We start from the raw sequence: 24,460 nt of genomic DNA on the forward strand, positions 1-24,460 counted from the left end.
TGTCTCTGAAAGAGGATAGACAAAGACTGATACGGAAAAGAACAAGAGAGAAGAGAAGAGAATAGTGAGCTTTCTGAAGCTTGTATATAGGTTGGATTTATATACTGGGGGCTTCCACCTTCTTGGAATTCAGATTCATCATCTGAAAATAGATACCTGGGTAGATGTTTATATGTTTAAAAAATGACAGGAGGAATCAGCAAAGCACAGTCTCTGTGGCGCAATGGGTTAGCGCGTTCGGCTGTTAACCGAAAGGTTGGTGGTTCGAGCCCACCCAGGGACGTACTGTTTGGAGGTTGGACCTTCATGAGTGATGTGATGGAGGTTCCTTCTAATCTTGGTACTTGTGGGGGTTGATTTTGGAGACAAAAAAGAAGAAAAAAAAAAAAAAAAGAAAGAGAGAGAGAGAGAGAAGTTGCTTTATCATCTCCTGGAGTGATTTGAAATGTCAAAAAAGCCAGCATCTATTTATTTAAGCAGGCATAAATTTCCTTGCCATGCTGTTCAGGAAAGCTGATGAAGCCCAAAGTGATACAGAACACCGTAACAAGACGGATCTGTACCTACACGCTCCTGACACAGCTTAGACTTTGAGGTATCAGGAACTCTTGCTTTGATTGCTCTATGCTAAATGAGGACAACTTACATTGTGAAATATCTACTTTTCACAATATTTTCTAAAGAAATGCAGGCCACCTGAAAACCCAGGAGTTCAATATACTTCTTTATGACTAAGGTAAGTTAACATTATTCCTTTGTTAGCCATTAGTCATTGTATTATGCCTATCTTGCTTTTTGGTTCCACTTTTACTGCCTCATTTACTGTATGGATGACTGATGTGCTACGTATTCTATCTTCAGTTTTGTACCAAACATTTTCTCAACTGTCTTGATTCTATGACTTCAGCTTTTTTTCTTTTTTTCCAGTAATCCAACTTGTGTGTCATAGCGATGTAGTCCTCCATCACTGAAGCAAAAAATGACTGCCAAATGAGACATCAAGATTGACCCATCCTGGATACTTGACTTCTCCAATGCAATATGCTTTCTGCTTTGGTCAGACCTTTCATTCTCTTTATTTTCACAGAATCACAGAATCACAGAGTGGCCAGGGTTGGAAGGGACCTCAAGGATCATGAATCTCCAATCCACCTGCCACAGATAGGGCCAGCAACCTCCTCATTTAATGCTAGACCAGGCTGCCCAGGGCCCCATCCAATCTGCCCTTGAACACCTCCAGGGACAGGGCATCCACAACCTCTCTGGGCAGCCTGTTCCAGCACCTTACTACTCTCTCTGTAAAGAACTTCCTCCTGACATCCAACCTAAATCTTCCCTCCCTCTACTTAAAACCATTTTCCTTGTCCTGCAGTTATCAACCCTTTCAAAGAGTTGTTTCCCCTCCTGCTTGTAGGTTCCCTTTAGGTACTGAAAGGCTGCAATGAGGTCACCCCACAGCCTTCTTTTCTCCAGGCTAAACAAGCCCAGCTCTCTCAGCCTGTCTTTGTAGGGGAGATGCTCTAGCCCTTTGATCATATTTGTAGCCCTCCTCTGGACCTTCTCCAACAGCTCCCTGTCTTTCTTGTACCGGGGGCTCCAGACCTGGACAGAGTACTCCAGATGGGGCCTCACAAGAGCAGAGTAGAGGGGAACAATCACCTCTCTGTCCCTGCTGGCCACCCCTCTTCTGATGAAGCCCAGGATACCATTTGCTTTTCGAGCTGCAAGAGTACACTGCTGCTGGCTCATGTTAAGCTTTTCATCCATCAAGACTCCCAGGTCCTTCTCCACAGGGCTGCTCTCAAGGACCGCTCCTCCCAGTCTGTATGGATGCCTGAGATTCCTGCAGCCCAAGTGCAAAACCTTGCACTTTGCTGTGTTGAATCTCATTAGGTTCACCCGGCCCTACCTTTCAAGCCTGCTGAGGTCCCTCTGAATGGCATCCCTTCCTTCTAGCATATCAACTGCACCACTCAGGTTGGTGCTGTCAGCAAACTTGCTGAGGATGCACTCAATTCCATCATCAATGTCATTGATAAAGATGTTAAAGAGCACCGGTCCCAAGACAGACCCCTGGGGGATGCCACTTGTTACTGGCCTCCACCTGGACATAGAAGCAATGATCACCACCCTCTGTCTGCAGCCTTTCAACCAATTCCTTATCCATCGAGTGGTCCACCCATCAAATCCACATCCCTCCAATTTGGAGATAAGGATGCGGTGGGAGACCATGTCAAAGGCCTTGCTCAAGTCCAGGTAAATGACATCAGTCGCCTTTCCTTTGTCCACCAATGCCATCACTCCACCAGATTGGTTAAGCATGACCTTCTCCTGCTGAAGCCATGCTGGCTGTCTCGGATCACACGCTCATTCCTCATGTGATCAAGCATGTCATCCAGGATGATCTGTTCCATGATCTTCCCAGGCACAGAGGTGAGACTCACTGGCCTGTAGTTTCCCGGGTCCTCCTTGTTCCCTTTCTTGTAAATAGGAGTGACGTGACCCTTCCTCCAGTCATCCAGGACTTCACCTCCACAAATTTTCAATATGATGGAGAGCGGCTTGTCAACCACCTCAGCCAGCTCCTTCAGAACCCTGGGATGCACGCCATCCGGCCACATAAACTTGAACACATTCAGTCTCATGAGGCGGTCTCAGACTTGCTCTGCCCTTACAGTGGGGGGAGATTTACTGCCTCGGTCCCCACCTACAGGTTTAGGGATGCATGGCTCAGGGATGTGAGAAATATTAGAATCCTGGCCGCCAGTGAAGACCGAGGCAAAGAACTCATTCAGTACCTCAGCCTTCTCTTCGTCCGTTGAATCCAGTTCTTTTGTTACATTTACCAAAGGAGGTACACTCGCTTTGGCCTGTCTCTTCTGGCCAGTGTACCTGCAGAATGTCTTCCTATTGTTTTTCATGTCCCTCGCCAACTTCTGTTGTCTGCGCCTTGGCTTTCCTGATCCCATATCTCCAAGCCTGGATGGCAATCCTGTATTCTTCCCAGGTGACACGCCCTTGTTTCCAGAGCTTCTAAGCACCTTTCTTTGCCCTCAGCATGCCCAGCAGGTCCTTTCTGAGCCACGCCAGTTTCCTACTTCCTCTGTCTGCTTTCTTATTCAGAGGGATGGAGAGCTCTTGTGCTCTCAGGAAGGCATCCTTGAAGAGTAACCAGCTCTCCTCAACATCTTTGTTTTTACAGACAGCATCTCAGGGGATCTTGGCCAACAGTCCATTGAACAGCTTAAAGTTCGCTCTTCCAAAGTTCAGGGTCCTGACGCCACTCTTTGCCAGGCCCACATCCCTCGAGATCACGAACTCAACCAGGGTGTGGTCACTACAACCCAGGCTGCCTCCAACCTTATAGCGTTTAATGATCTCCTCCGCGTTGGTGAGCAGCAGGTTCAGCAATGCTTCACCTCTAGTTGGTCTGTCCAATACCTGGGCCAGAAAGCTATCATCAATGCATTCCAGGAGCCTCCTGGACCTCTCGCAGTTCGCTGTATGATCCTTCCAACAGATATCCGGGTGGTTGAAGTCCCCCGTCAGGATGAGAGCCCGTGAGCATGATGCCTCTTGCAAGAAAGCCTTGTCAACAGTCTCCCCTTTATCAGGTGACCTGTAGTATTGCATATAATAAATCTTTTTGCATATAATATATTGTCTTGGATTTGTCTCCTGCATCCTGAAGCTATACCTAGAAAGCAAAAATACGACTAACTACTGCAGACAACTGCAGTACTAGAGACATTTTTTACTCCCATAGACACTGGTTTGTGTTTGTACTGCAAAGAAAATTAAAGAAATTGTTCATACAGTCTTTTTTTAGAGGCATTATTTGGACACATTGTGAAATTTCATTTTTAAGACATTTATTTTCCCCACAGTTAAATAGTTCACAATACTCTTGGATCATACTGTGTCAGAATTTATTAGAAATCTTGCTTTGTTGGATTGGAGGCATTATCTGCTGGAGAGACTGTATTTTGCATAAGATACAAAGCCAAACCAATATCCAAATCTCCACTTGCTCCTACAGAACCTTGAATTGCCAATAGAAAATACTTCTAGGACATAGACATGGCCATAATTCTTCATTGGAGGCAGTTGAAATAATTCCTATGGTTTTGTAATCTCTAATGGATTATAAGTATATAATATGTTAAAAATGATTTTTATTATTATATGAACTTAACCTTGAAATTGTCTTTAAAAAAAAAAAAAAAAAAACAGCAAAGAAAACAAACAAAGAAAACAGAGCTTATTTGATTCAAAGCTTTGCAGCTCTTTCTTGAATTTGATGAGGTAGTATTGGTCCCTTCTTTGGTAATTTGTGCTCTCTGGTCTGGCTGGGGAGACCAGAAGTACCTCTGATGAAATGCAGATGCAAGGCGGTGGGAAAGAACAAGGACTAGAAGAACTACTTTTATGTACTGCTCTGTATTTTCTGTCTAAGTGCATGGGGATGATCACCTCAGGCAGCCAGTGAAGAGATAAACTATTATTTCCCTGGAAAAACTAATAGAAATAGCCAGTGATGTGTGACTGATCCTGAGACAAATGCTGGTGCAATTGATGCAATTGCCACATACCTTTGTCATCTCTCTCCAGTTTTCATGTCTAGGGTGTGACCAAAAGCACCACCAAAGCTCTGAAGAATAGAATCAAAGATCATATTTAGCATATTTAACATATTTAACAGAAAAATAAATAATTTAGCAATTTTATAATTACTAGCAGAATTCTTGTTTCCACTAAGAACACAGAGGATTAGCTGTACAGTCCTATCATTATCAAGGCTGCTTCTTTGAAGAAAGAGACTGACTGGTCTCTTATATTTTACTTGTCTGTAAAATCTTTTGCACAGCACAAAGTATTTCTTATTCATCTCTATTAAAAAAAAAAAAAAAAAAAAAAAAAAAAACACGTTGGATTTATATATAAAAGGGAATTCCCTTAAAAATTCATTAACTCCCTAAGTACTCATCTTTGATTATGATGACTCCTCTATTTACACAGTGCCTTCATTGTGAATGTAGTCAAAATCTCAGGTTAAGCACAAAAGCAAAGAAAGCTGTATAAACTTTTGCATAAAAACAAAACAAAACAAAACAAAAAACCCTGGAAAAATAAAAACAAACTATTTTGTCCAATATTGCAATGCAGAGGCGAAATAATAATAATAATAATAATAATAATAATAATAATAATAATAATAATAATAATAATAAACCAGAAATAAATGTTGTTCAGCATGGCTTACTTCACTGGAAAGTAAGATGGGCCATATCCAGTTCACTCAGCGTGTGGAATATATATAAAGCATTACAGTCTGACATCTTCCATTGTCCTGGTTGATGAGAGTATTTGTTTGAACAGAAAGGTCATGCCCAGTCATGCGCACAAAATGTTTAGTAGGTAATGCAAAGTCAACACATTTTTCCACCTTCCTTCTCACTTTGTTTAGGTAGCAGAACCTAATGCAGACCTGTGCATCAGGATATTACTTTGATCTGAAATCCTTTGCTGTTGATTAATAAACTTTATTTAGTTTCTGTTCCATAGCAAATATTATCCCAGCAAAGTGTGATCTTATAGAATTTTTTAATTAGAAGTGTAAATTTGTCAGTAATTTTTTGTTGATGTAATTGTATCCTCAACAAAAAATTATGATAAGAAATAGTAGATATTTTTGCTTTGCATATATATTTACACATCTGTTTTAGAGGCGTTAATTGTTACCTATGCAAATAGAGAAATTGAAAAGCCAGCATAATGGCAGTAAATAATAGTTTCTCCAAATAATGGTAGGTAAGAATGAGAGAAACAGTTCTTTTTTCCCATCTCCACCTAGTATTTCTGTTTCTTTTCAAAATGTATGGAAACAGCATTACTAGCAATATGATTCTTATGACACTTTTGCTTTCTTTTGCCGAAGTTGGGAAAACGGTGAGATTTGACATTTGAGATGTTGTGATCAAATTGAGAGACTATTTGATTTCTGATGGAGCAGAAATTCCATTTTCTCCAATAACAAGTGCTAGATCCAATGAATTATTATGACCTGAAGCAATTCCAGTTCTGTCACTGATGCTTGAATAATTCTGTGTCCTGATTTCCCCTCCTGTGCTTTGATCATCTCACCTACTCAAAAGGTGAGCCTGGACTGCCCTGTTATTTACCCGTACAATGTATAGTGTAAGAAAGTTCTGAAGACTTCTAGAATTACAGTTCCACTTAGAATTTTAACGATAACTCTGACTTCATTTCTAAATGTGGGATCTCTTGATATAGCAACATAGAATGGAGGAGTTTTTGGTCTTGGCAGATGTGATCAGAATTCAAATTAGAATTTAAATCTTCATAGAAAATGAAGATATCAGCCACTTATTAAGACCTCTATGAGAAAGTCATTGGGAAGCTTACAACACTCTCAAACCTGCTTGGCTAATAAATACTTCTCTTTTTCTCCTAGTGATTTCCATCTATCACTTGAATGTTTTCTGTAGAAAAAGGAGAAAAAAATATTTTTTTTTCGGTATCAAAATACAGATACTATATTTTGTTCCATGTGTCTAATTATTAATATTTCCCAGATACATAATAATAACCAGACCTCAGCTCTCACAGAAGAAATACAAACCTGGCCGAGTCATCAGTTAAAAAGAAAAGTAATAGTAATAATGTATATCCATATTGTGGAACACTGCTTATTGTTCTGTTCTTTCATCCAATATGCTTTTAGTTTTCAGAAAGAAGTAATTCAGAAGAGTGAGTTGTGGTCAGTGAGCTATTTTTTGCCTTTTTTTTTTTTTCCTGTATGAAAAACTCTTATAACCATACATTGCTAACAGAAGCCAAGTGCTGGAGAAAAATATTAATTATGTAAAGTCTGGGGTGCTCATATATAATCCTTATACAGCAACACATTTTTCTCTTTCTTAAGATGAAGGGGACTGCCCTTTCCACCGTGTAAAAGATTTATCAATATTACCTCAGCCTATACCTGTAGAAGAGTTAGCCTTCAGCTATCTCATAACCTTTGGGAAAAACCGTGGTGCTGGTCAGAGAATCATAGGGGTTGGAAATGACCTCTAGAGATCACCGAGTCCACCCCCTCCTCTTCCCAGCTAAAGCAGGTCATGACCCTTTCTCAACCATGATTTAATAAACTGTTTCCTACATAAGGTAGACAAGCGTTGTCGCTTATTTCCCACTTCTTTATGATCTGCAGTCCTGAATGCTGCCTCCTTCTTCATGTGATGCTAATAGGCTGAGTGTAGAATGTTGTACCTGAGTTGTATTTGAAAGCCTCTCGCCACTGCTGAGCCTTGCAAAACAAAAGAGACCCAAATTTTCTCTTGGAAAAGTCTCAAGGTGTTCTTGGTACAGATCACTTCAACACAGAATTTCTCAGTCCCATCAGCTATGTAATAAATGTTCAGCCAGACCAAAGTATCTGTATGTTAAAGACTGGATACTTAGTAGGTAGGTGGACAAGAAGCAAACGACAGTAATTCTAATACCAACACTATTACTATTAATTATAAAAATGAAGATATATATTTAATCCAATATCAAATATACTTTAAAATTTTCCTTTTTAACTTCTCTTTGGAAGCAAAAAAGTACCATCTGTCCAGCAGGAAATCAATACAGTACTAGGCATAAACTGATCCAAAATGTTTTCTCCAATTCAGGAACAAAAAGTTACATAAAGTTTTCTTCAGTAAATGCCCCTAGGCAGCATATATATCATATATATATGATTTAATTTTGATTTAAGCTGGGAAGAAAATGATGAAGATATCTGAAGAAGCTAACTTACCGGCTTTCATTTATTTTCTCTGGTTCCTTTGATATGTTCATACCTTCGTTGGCAAAGCTAAATATTAAAGCAGATCCAATTAGCAGTACAATATTCATTTATTAGGAAAGGTCATGAAACAAGCCCACACTTGTCAACAGAAAGGTGAACGTTTGCCAAATTCTGTACAAAACTGACTTAATAATAATAATAATAATAATAATAATAATAATAATAATAACTGCACACTGCAGTTACTAGATTTATACTGTCTTTGATTGGGTCAAAGGCTAGGAAAGAGGACTCATCAACAAAGAATACAGTGTGTTTACAATGTCAATATTGAAAACTGTAGCACTCATTAAAAGAAAAAAAAATCTTTCAGACAAACATAATACGTTTTGAGTTTTTAATTGTTATACAAATATCTCATTTAAAATAAAGAAAAAGAAATAATTTCAATTGCTAGTGTCTATTTATGCTAATTATATGCTGCATTCTGTTATTCATTTGACTTATATCAATATATTCTTATTCATTTCAGTCATTAAATTCAGTGGGACCACATAGTAAAGCACTTCTCAGTCTCAGAAACGTGATGTGTTTTGTCCAGTGAAATAATTTGCAGAATAACATACTGATCTTCTAAGAGGCCATCAGAAATTACTGTATAAAACAATAAAGAAAGGAGGCCAAAACCTCAGTAGAAGCAGAGCTATTAGCTGGACACTGATACATAGCCATATACACAGCTCAGGAGTTGCTTTGGAAACAAACAGTGGTAAATAAAAAGGGGAATGGATTTATCTCTGCTTTAAGCTTAGAGTCTAAGACAGTAATCAGTATGACTAGATGTAATTGAATCAAATCATATACTAAAATAAATTTTCACTTGATTAATTGCTCTCATCTGGAGCCCTTAAAGAATCTGGTGATGAACAAATCTCAGCATGCACATAGTATGCATGAATGCAGAAATTTGCTTTTATTGAATTCTTGACATAAGCCTCAGAACCATAATGATTCATAAACTAGACATGAATTCAAATAGGAATTTGAGTTTTGCAGGAACATCACTCCATGCCTGCATGTCCAAGTATTCTTCTCTGCTGCTAGAATGCTGCTAGAGGCTATATGTGTCATAAACATTGAAACTAGCTTTCTCCATTAAGGTGAACTGTACTCATTTAAGTATATATTTCATATATTTTGCTATAGACATAACTGAATGCATCGGATTGTTGATCTTATAATTACAAAAACGTTTTCTTATAAATGTTAGGTGAGAAAGGAGATACTCCTTCAGAACAGTGGCCTATCACATCACCAGTGGAAATCTTTCTACTGTTTTACTACTGTTCTACTGTTTTTCTACTGGTAACCTCTGTGTAAAGGCAGCCCTCAGGTGTTCTTAGATGAACAAGGTCTAAGCTGTCATTCTTCATATAATGACATGAGATCATGGAAGACAGATCAGTAATAAAACAAAATATTAATCACCATTCTGTAAGAGTATTCAGGTGACATGAAATTACATATAAAGATATCAATGGCCAGAGCATTTCTCCTATGAGGAAAGGTGGAGAGAGCTGGGACTGTTCAGCCTGTAAAAGAGAAGGCTCAGTGAGGATCTTACCAATGTCCTTAAATACCCGAAGAGAGGGTGCAGTAAAGAGAGAGACAGGCTCTTTAAAGTAGTGCCCAGTGCTACGAAAAGAGGTAACAGGCACCAAGTAGAACATGGGAGATTCCCTCATCAGGAATCACTTTTGTGCTATGTGGGGAATTGAGTTCTGACACTGGTTTCCCAGAGATGTTGTGGAGTCTCCGCCTTGGAGATCTCCAAAAGCCACTTGGACATGGCCGTGGGCACCCTGCTCTGCTTGTCCCTGCTTGAGCAGAAGTTGGACCAGAGAAACCACAGGTCCCTTCCTACCCTCAGTTATGTTGGGATTCTGTGATTCTGTAATAAAAGAACTTTAGCTGATGTTATAGCCAATAAACAGAAACATATTCCTTTCAGCGATTGATTTGTTCCATCTGAGGTACAAAATAATTTTTTTCCAAAAGTGTCTGCTTCTCATTAGTGACTCAATTGTGAAACCAGAAGAGTAGCTCAATAGGTCAAGTTGCTGACGTGAATCCTACATTCAAGCTGAAGGAGCTGTAAACCCCACAGAACTATCTTGAGTCTCAAACTAGAGATGTGCTAACAAACCAAGGATATAAATAATGTTTAACGTGCATTAAAACAAACAAACAAAAAAGGAACCCAACATAGAATATTACGCAGAACCCACTGCAAAGGCAAGATCAAATTACTGTTGCACTGTTTGAAGACTGCACTAACTGAAGGTTCATCATTCAAGATCTCTTGGATTGGTTGTTAGGAAAATGGACAAGGGTTGGACAGTTAAAATCCTCTAACATTAGAGAAAGAAATGGGAGGGGGTTAGTTTCATATTTTGATTTAATCAAATACAAAATTTGATTTCCCTGAGAAATGGTGGGATTATTATTGATTCAATCACTAGGTAAACTTATATAGCAGTTTCACATAGTATAACCTTTGATGGCCCAAAACTCCATTTTTGAGCAAAAAAATAAAAAATAAAAAATAAGAAACTATAGCGTAAAGAGGGGAAAAGAGCTACCATCTGTCTCCTTGCTTTAAATAATCTGTCTTGCTGGTGACAGTGTTTCATAATAATGTCAAAGGTTTCTGTGAGGAGAGAAAAAAGAAAAGTAAGGAAAACAAACAAACAAACAAGTCTGACACTATATTTTTCTTAGTCAGTCTCCCTACTTATATATGGTTTTTAAAAGATTATTTTAATTGCCTACCTCATTCAATCTAAGATATATTAACATATTCATTCATTCCACACATTATGTATTCATCTAGCCTAAATTTTTCCCTCCCTATAATATCTTCCAAAGGATGCAAAGTAAATGAGTTCTTGATAATAAGACCTAATAAAACAGTTCATATGAGAATATTATGAACAGATTATTTTTTTCAATTAAATTATCTTTCCATTAGAAGTATATCTGTTGGATATTTTTCACCTCTGCTTTAATGTGTTCCATTTATTTATTTAATGAAGATGTGGATGACAATGCATTTACTATAAATTTTTGTTTTCATAATGGAGCGGCCTTTTCAGACCTCAACAGAACCCATAATTTCCTGTACTGAGATCTGTACAAATATCCAGAAAGGAGATTGCTCTTGTTCTGATTAATTTATTATCTAACAGATAAGCCAGATGTAGGATACACCTACATAGGCTCTTGCTTTCTCTATTTGCATCTGAAGCAGATGGAAATTTTCTCTGACAGTGCTCCATGTTAACTAGAAGCCTTGTGAATACAAAAAATGTGGTGCTTAGTCCAAGCTACCAAGCTCTGATGAAAGATATTATCTTAACTTGTGCTTTGAGTTTCCCTACAACATCTGCTCAGGAGTATAGACAAAATGAAGTCTTTCTAAAAACTGTTATATAGTTATTTCTGAAGAGTGGAAGACAGCAATATGGAAGAGGGTGATAAGATTTTTGTGGTTGTCTGGGTGGGCAAGATAAAGAGCAGGAAAAATTCTCTCAGGGAAGAAACATCTAATTCAAGTACAATGCCCAGGCTAAGGCAGAATCAGTTTCTTTGAGTTTAGTAGAGTTAATTATGAATGAGAGTCATTTAACTCATTGCATGAGCATTTAGCTAATAATAAGCTTTATTAACTCAAATTATTCACTTCTATTCTCTTCCAGTGAATGGAGGAAAGGAGACACTCCCAGTTAAGATATTTCACCTCTTACCTCAGATACATTATGATGGACCAAATAATCTGTGGGCAGCACTTTTCTCTCCATGTTGACTAGTGAGAAAACCTAATGTACTTGGCATTTTCAGGTGCATACAACTCACAAAGGTTAATCTTCACAAAACTGCTTCCATGCCTTTGTAATGTTTGATATTTCCTCTGTTCTTACCTGAAGCTCATCACACAGCTAATACAGGATGTCATTCATTATTTTTACTCTGTCAATATCCTTACTTTCTGGATTTTTTATCCTATTTTCTGTTGCACTGCTCTTTAGATTCCCAGTCACTTCCCTCACCCTTTAAAAAATCAAGCAAGAATGGTGAGAAAAATAAAAGTGATTACAGATCCATTTTACACTCGCCCTCACTCCAAGCTGAAATTATCCTGTTCACTGAGGCACAGGTGGTGATTTTCCTAACTTGATTTGGTCATTAAAAATCCTCTAGCTGCTTCAATACTTTCTCCCCGAGGCCCCTATCAACACTTTCTTCTCCAGTGATTAGAATAGAGCCGATTGGCCCTCTGAACTTATTACAACCCTTTTTCTAATGATCTCATAATGACTGCAAGCCTGAGTCCAGCAACTTGACAGATAATGATGTCAATTATGCAGAACAAAAATGATGGCTTTAAATTTAATCTACTGGATTTGGATCAGGGTGGGGGTGTGTGCTTATTTATAGTTTCATTGACTAACTCTGTCATATTTCAAAATGTCAGTAAAAGTTAATAAAACGGAGGTTGAGGAACACACAAATAGAAGCTGGTAATAGGGTCCTTGATATTTTTTTGAAAGAGAGTTAGTTCTTCTTCCTACCACTCTTCCCTCAGAAGATTCAAGTGGTGTTAGCCTCTTGAAATACGCCAGTGAGATTTTAAAACTTCAGTCACCTTTTTTTTCCCAATGGACTTCCCAGGCTTGTAGCTGTATCAACAGCCAGTGCCAGTGAATTTGCTTTTAATGACTACTTATTAGTGAAATCACTCTGTAGCTATTTATTCATGAAGGCATTCACAGGAAAGTTCCAAATTCCTCCTGATTAAAAACAGCAAACCCAACTGTTGTTTGTTTCTTTTGTTTTTATTGCACCACTAATTATGGTTCAAAATATACAAGAGCGTTTGAGGAAAAAATAAGAGAGATTTAGCTTTCAGTGCATAATAACTCAAAATTTGTTTAGCTTTCTTGGAAGACTCCTGTGATTCGCAAGCATGATGCTCCTATCAGCTGTGCCACATCAGAGCTCACTTAGAATTAGGAAATCATATCACACAGCCCGTGTTTAACTAACGCAGCCTGTTTAACTAACTTGATGTTCTCCTACTACATGGTCACCCATCTAGTTGAAACCAATTGATTTTATCTATTTGGATTTCATTAAGCTTTTGATACCGCTTCTTCCAGTATTCTTCTGGATAAAAGTCCAGGATGCAACTAGACAGAATTTTAATGCAATGGATGAGAAATGAGCTGACAGGTCAGGCTGAAAGGGTTATTGTACATGGGGTTAAATCAGGCTGGTGGACAGTCACTAGTGGGCTTCCCCAGGGCCCCCTTTTAGGGCCAGTTCTCTTTAATATTTTCATAAATGTCTTGGATGTAAGATTAAAGATGTTCTGAGCAAGTTTTCTAGCAATACTAAACTGAGAGAAGCTGTTCACTCCATCGAGGATTAACAAGCCTTGTAAAGGGATCTAGTCAAATAAGAGAGCTAGGCAATCAGCAACCACATGAAGTTTGATGAACAAGTGCTTTAATTACAGTCTAGGCGATGAGATGCTGCAGAGCAGCCATGCTGAAAAGGATCTGAAGGTCTTGGTTGACAGCAAGTTGAACATGAGTCTAAGTTGTGCCCAGGCAGCCAGGAAGACCAATCGTATCCTGTGGGGCATCAAACATGGCATTGCTAGCCAGTCAAGGGAAGGGATTGTCTTGCTGTAATCTGTGCTCTGAGGCCTCATCTTGAGTACTGTGTGTGGTTTTGGGCACCATAGTTCAAAAAGGACATGGAGCTCCTCTCCAGCAAGTCGCCTCCTAACTTGCACTGATGCATGTAGTTATTCCTCCCCAGGTGCAAGACTGCACGTCTGCTCTTGTTAAACCTCATCAAGTTCCTCCTTGCTCAACTCTGCAGTCTCTCCAGGTCTTGTTGAATAGTAGCACAGCCTTCTGGTGCGTCCTACCTCACCCTGAGTTAATACATCATATCACACAGTCACTGACAGAAGGCCATGTTTCTTGACCAGTTTTCTCTTCACTAATCCAAATTTTCTTTAGTACTGTTTTTTGCCACCCTCCTGTGCTCCCAAGACAATAGTGATCTCATAAATCATTATATTATGACAACCTTCAATGAGCTATTCTTTTTAGAGCTCAAGATTGCGTTCCTTACTTCTAAAATTTAATACTTTTCTATCAGAATATGAATATGTCCCAAAGTAGCTAAAGAAGTTCTAGATTTAGTGCATCATTGCATGATAGTTTTGTGGGAGAAAGTGAACTCTTAGCCCTACATAAAGGAAACTGCAGTCTCAGAGATGCAAAGAAATCAATGATCTGGAGAAGGACAATTGTGTAAGGGGAATAATGTCATTACTGAAGAGGGAATGTGCTTTGGAGTATTGTTTCAATATAAGTTGAGACCTGGGTAATGTGTAAATTACATCCACTTATTTCTAACCAGGTATGACCAGAAGGCAACAATCTTTTTAACTGACATGCCACAATGCTGTTGCTAAAAAGTACTGTGAGTATTGCAGCCAGTTCCAGGAGTGGGAATAAAAAACACCTTGTAATCAATGCAAATAGATGCATAATATTCTGTAGACTGGTCCAGTACATAATGCAATAGACAGACAAGCTCTTATTGTTTTCTTTAAATTTAGAGGAAGCATGAATGCAAGTGGTAGAGATGAATCCCAAAGGATTATATTTATACTATATACTTATAAATTTTATTATTTTTGCACTTTCTGGAAAAAAAATGCATGAACTTTACACAATCAGATACTTTTTACTGGGCTTTTGAATCTAATAATTTGTATTGAATTATAAGTGGTGCTCTTTATACAATTTATTGGTGGCACATGTTTGCAGATGAATATTTAAATGGTGCTATTTATGGTAGCATAGGAAACATACTTGTAATGATCTCAGTATTTTCTGTCTGAGACATGGTGAGAAATCCTGCTCAGGGATAAACTCAGAAATCAGAACTGAAAAATAAGTTATTGAGCCATCCCACTGTAATGTCATCTCACCATAAATGTCAGATTTTTCTTTACAGTGCAGACACTAAAGGTTTTAGCACAAAGGGTGACAGTTTCCATTATTGATACACAGCACTCTGAGAAGATGCTACCTGTTTTAGGGAGCAGCACCTCTTTACTGCTTCTGCAACACTTGTCCTCTATGCCAGCTCCACCTTGTGATACGAAACAGAATTTGTTCAAGCTCAGTGACTTCTCACTGAGATTAGTGCAATATAAAGAAACAAAATCATGGGGAAAAAAAAAAAATGGTAGATGCTAAAGATTGAGATTTTAAATGCCATTTTCATGCCTGTGCTGTGTAGCTGCAACCAGACTGCAAGTCATAGCTTTTCTCTATTGCAGTGCCAGTGAATTGGAAACTTAACATTTTTTCTCTGTGCATCTTTCCTAGAGATTAATGGCTGTTGCAAATCTTCAGATAATTTCACTGAACTCATGGATTTTCACATATGTTTTCTGTGAGTTGTCAATTAATAAAACAGGGAAGCAAAAAAAAAAAAAATTATTTTGCTGCAGTTTGTATATAGACAAAGGAAATAACAAGGCATTTTATCTAAAAATATGTTCTTTAGTATTAGATCTCTTTAGACTAAGATTATTCTTATTCCTTACTGTATCTCTGTATCCCAAGCCTGGATATCTTTAGAATGGAAGTTAGGATATTTTGTGTACAGCTTCTTTTGTTAGTGATTTCAAACTACAATCATTTGAATCTTATTATTTCTATTATTTTTTCTTATATGTGAATCTCCTTTTGCTTATTTTTTGTTGTTCTTTCATTTGGATGCTTGAAACTGGCGGTAAGATTCTATCCATACTCTGAGTTACAATCAACTTACTGTTCAAAATTTTGTGCCTGCACTCAGAATGCCACTGAATGATTTGTACTCTTGTAACATGTTCGTGCACAATTTGTTCTTCATTACTACCTCATAGTGCTTCACTGCAGCAAGCACACTGACTCAGAAGGTGCCTACACATGGGTTCCAGTGCTTTGGATTTGATAACACCTCTAACTTCTACAGGAAAAGAATTTTATGAAGTCCCACTTTAAACCACTTTATTTCAAACAGTGCAGTGCAAAGACAAGGTGTGGAACATGCAGTAACGACTGTAGCACTCCAAAGGGAAAGGTATTTAATTTCCATCCTACATTTAATTGATTGTTTAAGAGTAGCACTTGTTGCTGAGAAGTATGGTGAAAATGGAATTGACATTGAAGGAAACAAATACAATCAAAGATACATCTGTAATACCAATGCTTTTATTTTCTCTACATGCAGTTGCATCTTTTGTGTGATGGACAGGAGAATTACTCTTTCTATCAATAGAAAAAAGATATATAGCAAGAGTTATTAAAGAGCAACAGGGGAAATAGATATCACATACTAAATTTGTCCAGCACACTCGTACTGTTGGGAAAGAAAAGTAAAACCTTAGGTACCAGGTGTGACTGATGTTTTAGTTCAGCTACTGTGCCCATTTCACTTAATATTTTATTTCCAGACAGAATAGCTTTTTGTCTTCTGAAAATTACAGAAAGTTATTATTTCTCCTATAAGCCATAAATTCTATCAGGTTTAGAAATAGGCTCGTACATTTCTGAGAATATGACTAACAGTGATATTGGTTTTCTCAGCTTAAAAAAAAAAAAAAAAAAAAAAAAAAAAAAAAAGTTTATTATTTATTGTCTACTCTGTTAAGAGCTACCAGTTCTGGACTTTGAAAGTAAAAAACAACATTGTCATTTCAGGAATATATTAAAAAAGATGCAACCCTGAGAGTGTAAAGATGAAACATAATACAGGATGCAAATACGACAGGTGGTGGGAATGCCAGCTACCAAGAGGACAACCACTATTTGTGTCATAAACAGTTGTGACCCACCAGCTGCCTACCTGCTGTCAGGAGTAATTCATAGTTGCACTGACAGAGACCAGAAGAGAAAAATGAGTGAGGAGACTGTTGACTAGAAGTATGACAAAAAAACTTTAGTGGGAGTTTTGGTTCCTAGTGTATCCCTTGGGCAAGGCGCTGAATAAAGTTATACATTCGCCCTTCCTAAAACCATCCTTGAACTAACTGGCTTTTCATAGCTTTGTTTGTTTCTTGTCTCCCATTAATAAGACAATGTTATTTATAATGGACATGAATATTAAAACGTATATATATATATATATATACACACATATACATTCCTGCAGTTCTTTATTAAGCAGTCATAAAATATACTTCCAGGGTGCGACAAACAGGACACCTATAACCAACAATGATAGCGTAACGTTATGCAAAATGAGACAGTCTTCATTAAAGGTATCAGGTAAAAGATCTTTTCCACTGCAAGAAGGGGTAGTAAGAAAGGAAGGCAGTGATGAGAGTCAAGTCTGGTCAGACACTCTTCTAAAAGGGCATGAGAGAATGTGGGAATATTTAATCCAGCAGGATTATCTGACTGAGAAGTCTGGTTGTTCAGAGACAACAACCAAAAAAACTTGGTCAGTCATATCCATTGATAAAGAAGGAGAAGGAAAATGGAAAGTTGATTCAAGCAAGGTTGTCTGAATGAAGATTTTTGGATCTGGATGATAAGTAAAGAAGGGAGAACCATAAGAAAAATGCTGAGACATTTAAACCTTACAAGAAAATACAAAGCAAAAATGGAGGCAACAAGGAGTAAACTCCAAGGCACACAAGTTGATGAGTTTTTAAATGACAGGTGCCACTTACCAAAAGACCAACCTGGACTTTACAGCTGAAAAGACTGTGAACCAGAGGGACCCAAACAGAGCAGCCATGCTGGTACTCAAGAGATCCACTAATGTCTGTGTTTGTGAACCTAGAGTGCTGTGTCTGCACCAGTGAACCTCCTTCTCTACCAGTGGCAGAGGAGGGAATCTCTGCTGTCTTTGTTTTGCCTGAGTCTCGTGTGTAAATGCGACTGAAAGCAGACAGTAGGAGGGGCAGCCTGTGTGACCAGTCATGCCAATGTCCTATCTGTCTGTGTACTTCTGAGGTACATTCTTAACTTTGCTACCAGTCAGATCTGCAAAGGAGAAAGTGAAGTCTGTGTTCCCCAGACTGGGCAGAGACCCCAGGTCCCCAGGCACCAGGTTCACCCGATAGGCCTGAAAGCAGTGGCTCTGGGCAGAAGTAGGTGCTGAGGCAGACATGCTCTGTGGCCTTTACCTCCCTTAACAGACAAAAACCAGAAACTTGAGGAGGCAAAGGTTGATACATTCACTGCAATTCAATCACCTCTTTCCCTTATTACAAATATAGATATGCTGCTGTGTAAACAAATCATGAGAGATCACAGATGTCAGTATACTTCAGTGCATGCATGTTTGTATCACTGCTTATCCAATGCTGCTCTGATCATGGCTGGGTAATCTCAGAGACACTCTAGCAAATGGTCCACCATGCAGTGCTCCATGCTGACCACTGAAACTGAAAGAATGTATGTGGGACTTAAAACAATTTGTGGTTGAGAGTGTCTCCTTCCATTTGTCAGTGATGACAAAAACAAATTTCCTTCCCATATGTGTGCCAGCAGCTAATGACCTCCTCCCTCCTCAAACAGTGAGCAGTGATATCTTAAACCAAAAATAAGAGCATCTTATTAACACAAAGGGGAAGCTGATGACCACAATTTATTCTTATGTGGTTTTGTCTCATGGGATGATAACTTTCAGAGACAAGCTGACGTGGAAAGCTTGATCTCCTTGACAGTCAACTACTTAGTATTGCAGAGGAAGTGAAAAAATGATTTGGAATATGCATGCAGAAACTCCCAGTGTCTGATCATGCAGCACCCACACACAGCCTATGGTCAACAGGAAAACTGTCACTTGCAAACCTGCCTGTTAGGAGATGTACTTACAGTGCAGAATGAGTACTTGGGAACTGTATTTTCTGAAGCATAAAAAAAAAAAGTAGAAAAAAGGCTGCAGAATCCTATCCTGCTACCATCCTTTTCTAAGTTCAAAGACAGATGAGAAAAGCATTTTAATGTGATCTGAAGGCTAGATATTTTTTTATTTCTGATCTTCAGCACTAGGGAAAAAAAAAAATAAGGGGGGAGAGAAGGGAGAAATGGAAAAAGAAAAGGGAGAGAAAAGCTAATTAAAGGCCACTTAATACACTAAATATAAACACACTACCTTTGCTTGGGACTTCCTTGATCCACAGTACATCAGTGAAGGACAGGAGAAAATACTGGGAATAGTACCATTATGTCATGATTCAAAAGAAATTGTAGAATCATAGAGTCACCAAGGTTGGAAAAGACCCACAGGATCAATCCAACCATCCACTGATCACCAATAGTTCTTACTAAACCATGTCCCTCAACACAGTGTCCAACCGTTCCTTGAACACCTCCAGGGTCAGTGACTCCACCACCTCCCTGGGCAGCCTTTTCCACTGCTTGACCACCCTTTCAGAGAAGTCGTATTTCCTAATGTCCAGCCTAAATCTCCCTTGGCGCAGTTTGAAGCCATTCCCTCTAGTCCTTTCACTAGTTACATGAGAGAAGAGGCCAACCCTCCAGCTCACTACAACCTCCTTCAGGTAGTTATAGAGAGCAATAAGGTCTCCCCTGAGCCTCATCTTGTCCAGATTGAACAATCCCAGCTCCTTCAGCCTCTCCTCATAAGGCCTGTGCTCCAGATCCCTCAAATGTATGTTGGGAAGGACCCGTGAAATCATCTCGTTCAACCATCTACTTTGAGAGGGACTACTGTTCTCACTGGGTCAGCAGATGATTGCATAGCCATATTTGGAAGAATTTCAAAGAGGGAGATTCCACAATGATGGATGTTTCATCTAAGATGCCAGTCTAATATGGTCATCCTTACATTCTCACCTTCTGTTCTCATTTACTGTTTATATTCCATCAATAGCAATGAGTCTTAACAGCCCCAAAGATTCTCATAAGCTTTGGCTTTCTAATCAAAAGCTTTCTTCTTATCTTTAAAAATACTAAACTTCAGTCATTCTTTCAGTAGAATTTGAGTGCAAATCATTACTCTGAGACTACTCTGGAAACAGCCAGTAATCTGGGCTCTTGGTTCTTTTTTCTCTCCTGTATTCTTCATTTTCAGAAAAAAACTAAATTTTTCAAAGGGAAACCCAGTTTCCCTTTAATAATAATAGTTTAAGTTAAACAAACAAACAAACAAACAAACAAAAAACCAAAAGACACCTCTAGCAATAATCATTCAGTATTTCCTATGCTGTGAATATTTGGCAGTAGAACTGGGATAAATGGATCTTTCAGTTAAATGAAAGTACATGGTTTGTTGCATCTATGAATTAGCAGCATAAAGGTAACTGAGGCAGGTAAATGCTGAATAAAACTGGATGATGTACATTACAGAATGAATTGCATTGGTTAGCAAATAGCCTTTATGTGAGGGTGCCCACTGCGCAAAGATGCCAACTAGCACTTAAAATTAATTGCTATACAACCTGAATTGATAATTAGTATGGGTATGCCAGAAGCAATGGAAGTATGATGATTTGGGCTATTTAGTAAAGAATAACCGATGCCTTAAAACAAAACATTGTTCTGTAAAGGCTGAACATCTGTGTTCTCCCTGTGACTGCCACAATTGAGATGAAACTTCCTTCCTTTGAGCTACAGGATATATTTAAATTGGGTGATTAGACCTTTCATCTACTGCATGTGTATCTAAATCTTGATGTTTGGAATCCAAACGTCTCAGTTAGTTAAGGCCATACTTCTGGGTTAAGGTATTAGCCAAGCTGTCAGCCTTGCTGAATTTAAAGGAGCTTTTGGGAAATGTCTGTGATGTTTTAACTCAGATATTCTCAATGAAATTCATCTTAGGGAACACCATTGTCCTACACCCCCCAAGGAAATTTGAATTTGCTATCAGTATGTTTTTTAAACTTACATTTTCATTCCAAGTCACAATGTGGTCATTCCTATCACAACTTTGCTGTCACAGATACCATCAGTCTTCGGTTTTACAAAGCATTGCTGTCCTATAACAATTTTCAGGCCTAAATAAATGGACTTGCTAAGGCAGACAGAAAGTCCAATAGAATAAATAACTGGAAATGATTAAACATTGTTTTAAATTACAAGCTGAAGAAACTTTTTTATTATTTTTATGCTCACAAGAGAGATGCTCCAATTCAAGCTTGTACATAATCTCACTTTTAGATTAACTCCACTGATTTCAAAAGTTTGTCTGGTACAACTATCTTGCTGAAATGTGTCCTGCAATGCAAAGGCATACATAGATCAATTTAGAGGATGTCCTACTAAAGTTAAAGATCACTGAATATATATACTGGGATCATATGCTCATCTATACACATTCCTGCCCAAGGTCAGCTTTGGGGTCAGGCCTTGTTGCTCAGGGTTTTATCCAGTATGGTCTTAAGAACTTCCAAAACTCACAGTCTCCCCAGTAACAGTTCACTCCTTAACAGTTCTTATGGGGAAAAGTCTTTTCTATATCCAACGTGAGCCTATCTTATTTCAGCTTATGCCTATTGTGTTCTCATTCTCCCACCATGCAAGTCTATGAGAAATCTGGTTTCATCTTCTTGATGACTTCCTCATAGTTTCCAGGAGGCTGTTGTTATGTTCCCCAAAGCTAACCATTCTCCAGGCTGAACAACATGTAGTCCATCTGCTTCTCCTCACTGGGCAAGTGCTCCAACCCTGACCAATACAGTGATACTCATTTAACTTTTTCTAGTTTGTAAATGTCTTTCTTGTATGATAGGAGGTGAAACTGGTCACAGTATTTTACATGTGAACTGATTCTGATTATGAGTCAGATTCAGATAATCATATCAGTCAATTTCTGATTATCAATTAGAAATTTTCATGTGATACTAGCCTAAATATTCATCACTAGGGAACAATTTTGAGCTGTCTCTAACTGACTGGAAAATGATGGGAACCTGCAAACAGACAATCATCTACATTGGACTACCTTCGTTAGAAACCTCTCTGTCCATTGACTGCAGAAAGCAGTAGAAACTATAGAGCCTGGCACTTCAGTTTTGGCTGGATGATAAGTTACTCAATGGTTAGAGATAAGCAAGATGAACATTATATGTGTAGGCTACCCCATAATGTACAGTCAGAACTGATTCTTCAAGTAAAAGTTGAGGCAGAATCTGAGAGCTCATAATAGCACACTTTGCTCTTGCCCTGCTTCAAGAATAATGAGAGGCTTTTAGTTTCCAGAACTGTGGAGCTATGAGCCTTTGGAAATTAAAAAAGTATTTTCCCTCTAATTACTTATTTTTTTTCCAAATAAGAGGATTTCGACTTTTAGCTCATTACCCAGAAAGGAATTTGTGTCCCCAGGGATAAGGAAGAAAAACCCAGATTAGCAAAATATTATTTATCATCTATGAAATCTTTTCCATATCTGAGACAACAGTTCTCTGTAAAATAATAAATAAATAAATAAAAACAGAAACAAACAAGCCAAAATGAGAGAAAGTAAATGAAAAACACCATTTTCTGAGGTTAAAGGAATCTCTACGGAAAGTGGACATCATGATGTGTAGATGTGAATCATCTCACTCTAAATATTTTACAGTATCTCTTGCCAACACATTTTTTCTTCATTTCCTTGTTCTTTCATTTTCCTGCTCCCATTATACATTGCATACTCATCCACTTCAAAGATATGATCACCTTCAACTTCTGAAGCTTAGACAACACTGTCAGCCCTCAAAATATCAATTTTTCTGCAATTATAATTTTCCGACCACCTGGAAATAACTCAGCATGGCTTCGTGAGTCACTAGTGCCACTTAGATTACAGTATAGTAATCGGTAGTCTAGGTCATTGCAACTCCTTTCCTATTCAGAATATATGTCAAAACCAGCTTATTTTGTTTGCAGTGTTAATTCAGTGAGTTTTTTTTAAAGATGGAGAGAGCTGTTTAATAATGGACCTGTCCATTAAATAATAAAATGGTACACAGAAAGTTAATGGAGACTCAATTTCTCCGGGCAGAAGAGAAACTTTTTCAAACTTGATACAAATGACAAATTAACCCATGGCTGTCCAACCTTTTGGCTTGCCTGGAATACGCTGAGTGAGGAGGAATTATATTGGGCCTCATATACTTAACTTGCTCCAAAAATTTTGCCTTTTATTTATTTCCTGGAAACTACAACAGCTATAAAGATCACAACAACACTAACTGATAGTGCAATTTCTCAGATACAAAACACTCTATTTCAACACAGTCACTAGCTATGCAATTTCACCAGCGATGAACAAGAGCCCGTGTGCCATGCTCATAGAAGTCTACACCAGCATTGGTGACCCACTTTCACTGCTGAAAAACACCACCCACCACCTCACTGTGTTCATATCCACAGTTTGGTCTCCATAAACATTCATCAAGAGTCAATGAATGTCAATGGATGCAATTTTTTTTTCTGCATGGAAGAATTTAATGACACACCCTTCCTTCATATGCACTTCCATGACAGATGTCATTTTGTCAGACTGCCCCTCTGCTGCCATCTGTCACACAGCAACAACGTGTAACAGAATATTGGTGGGAAGGTTCAAGCTCTACTGCCATACCATTCGCTTCTGATGTTGTGGGTCAACATAATAAAACAGGAGGCATTACTTTTAGAGCAGCCCTCATAAAATGTAAAATATCATTAATATGGAAGTAACAAAACTTTTTAATTTTTAATATTTTTCTTTCAATATTTTAAAAAAGAGAATGCAACAAAAGCATAAAACTAGTGGGATATCTGACCTTGTTTTTGTGAAACTAAGACACCACTGTGATTTGATGGCAGCAGTTGCAGTTCTTAGTGAGTTCTCAAGGTGTTCATCAGAGATTTTTGATCAAGTTTTCACTCTTCCTGTACTTCCCCCTTGACGGGGAGGGGGGGGGGGGGGAATTTGTTCACAAATACACACGCTGCCAAAAAACGATTACATGAAATAGGGATTTTGAAAGTCTGGTAAAGAGACATGATCAAATTATTGAGTAGAACATCTGATTGCAACTCCACATTCCATTTCAAAATTTTCACGTCATGTATTTATATCAACTGAAAATGGTGTTGCAAATGTAAATTGATTTTTTTGCAATCTTGAAACCTATTCTCAATTTTCTTTATCAAACAGGAAAGCATGGCTGTATGTTCTTCACTGCTCAGAGCACTGTGTCTAGCCAGTGTGTCAAAATGTGTACAATATTTGCCATTACTTGATTCGGCACTGTACAGCACTGCTCTTCCCACTCCCTGATTTCAGTCTACACAGCACTGAGAGTGGAATAGCGCAGTGATGGTTTGGTTATTGCTGAGCAATGGGTGTGTGCCTGGAGCTACTCAGTGTTGAAGATATGTTCCCTTATAGCACAGGGCAGGAGGCGGGCTGCATTGCCAGTTAGGCTGGGCCATGGGTTGAACATGCCTGCAATAACCTATTTCTTATTAAAGGATGTAAAAACCATAACTGAATGCACGGATGTTTTTAAATTTTAACTGATTTTATGGGGACAAAGGACATTAAAATCTT

At 38.3% G+C, this 24,460-nt stretch overlaps 1 non-coding gene across 1 annotated transcript; it reads left to right on the top strand.

The window, feature by feature from the left end:
• Window positions 1–209: 209 nt before the first annotated feature.
• TRNAN-GUU (transfer RNA asparagine (anticodon GUU)) lies at window positions 210–283 on the top strand. The gene has a single exon. It is a non-coding gene; the product is annotated as a tRNA-Asn (tRNA).
• Window positions 284–24,460: the final 24,177 nt, after the last annotated feature.

The sequence above is a fragment of the Phasianus colchicus genome, chromosome 3 (genome assembly GCF_987193195.1).
Source record: "Phasianus colchicus chromosome 3, bPhaCol1.hap1.1, whole genome shotgun sequence".
Classification (NCBI taxonomy): Eukaryota; Metazoa; Chordata; class Aves; order Galliformes; family Phasianidae; genus Phasianus; species Phasianus colchicus.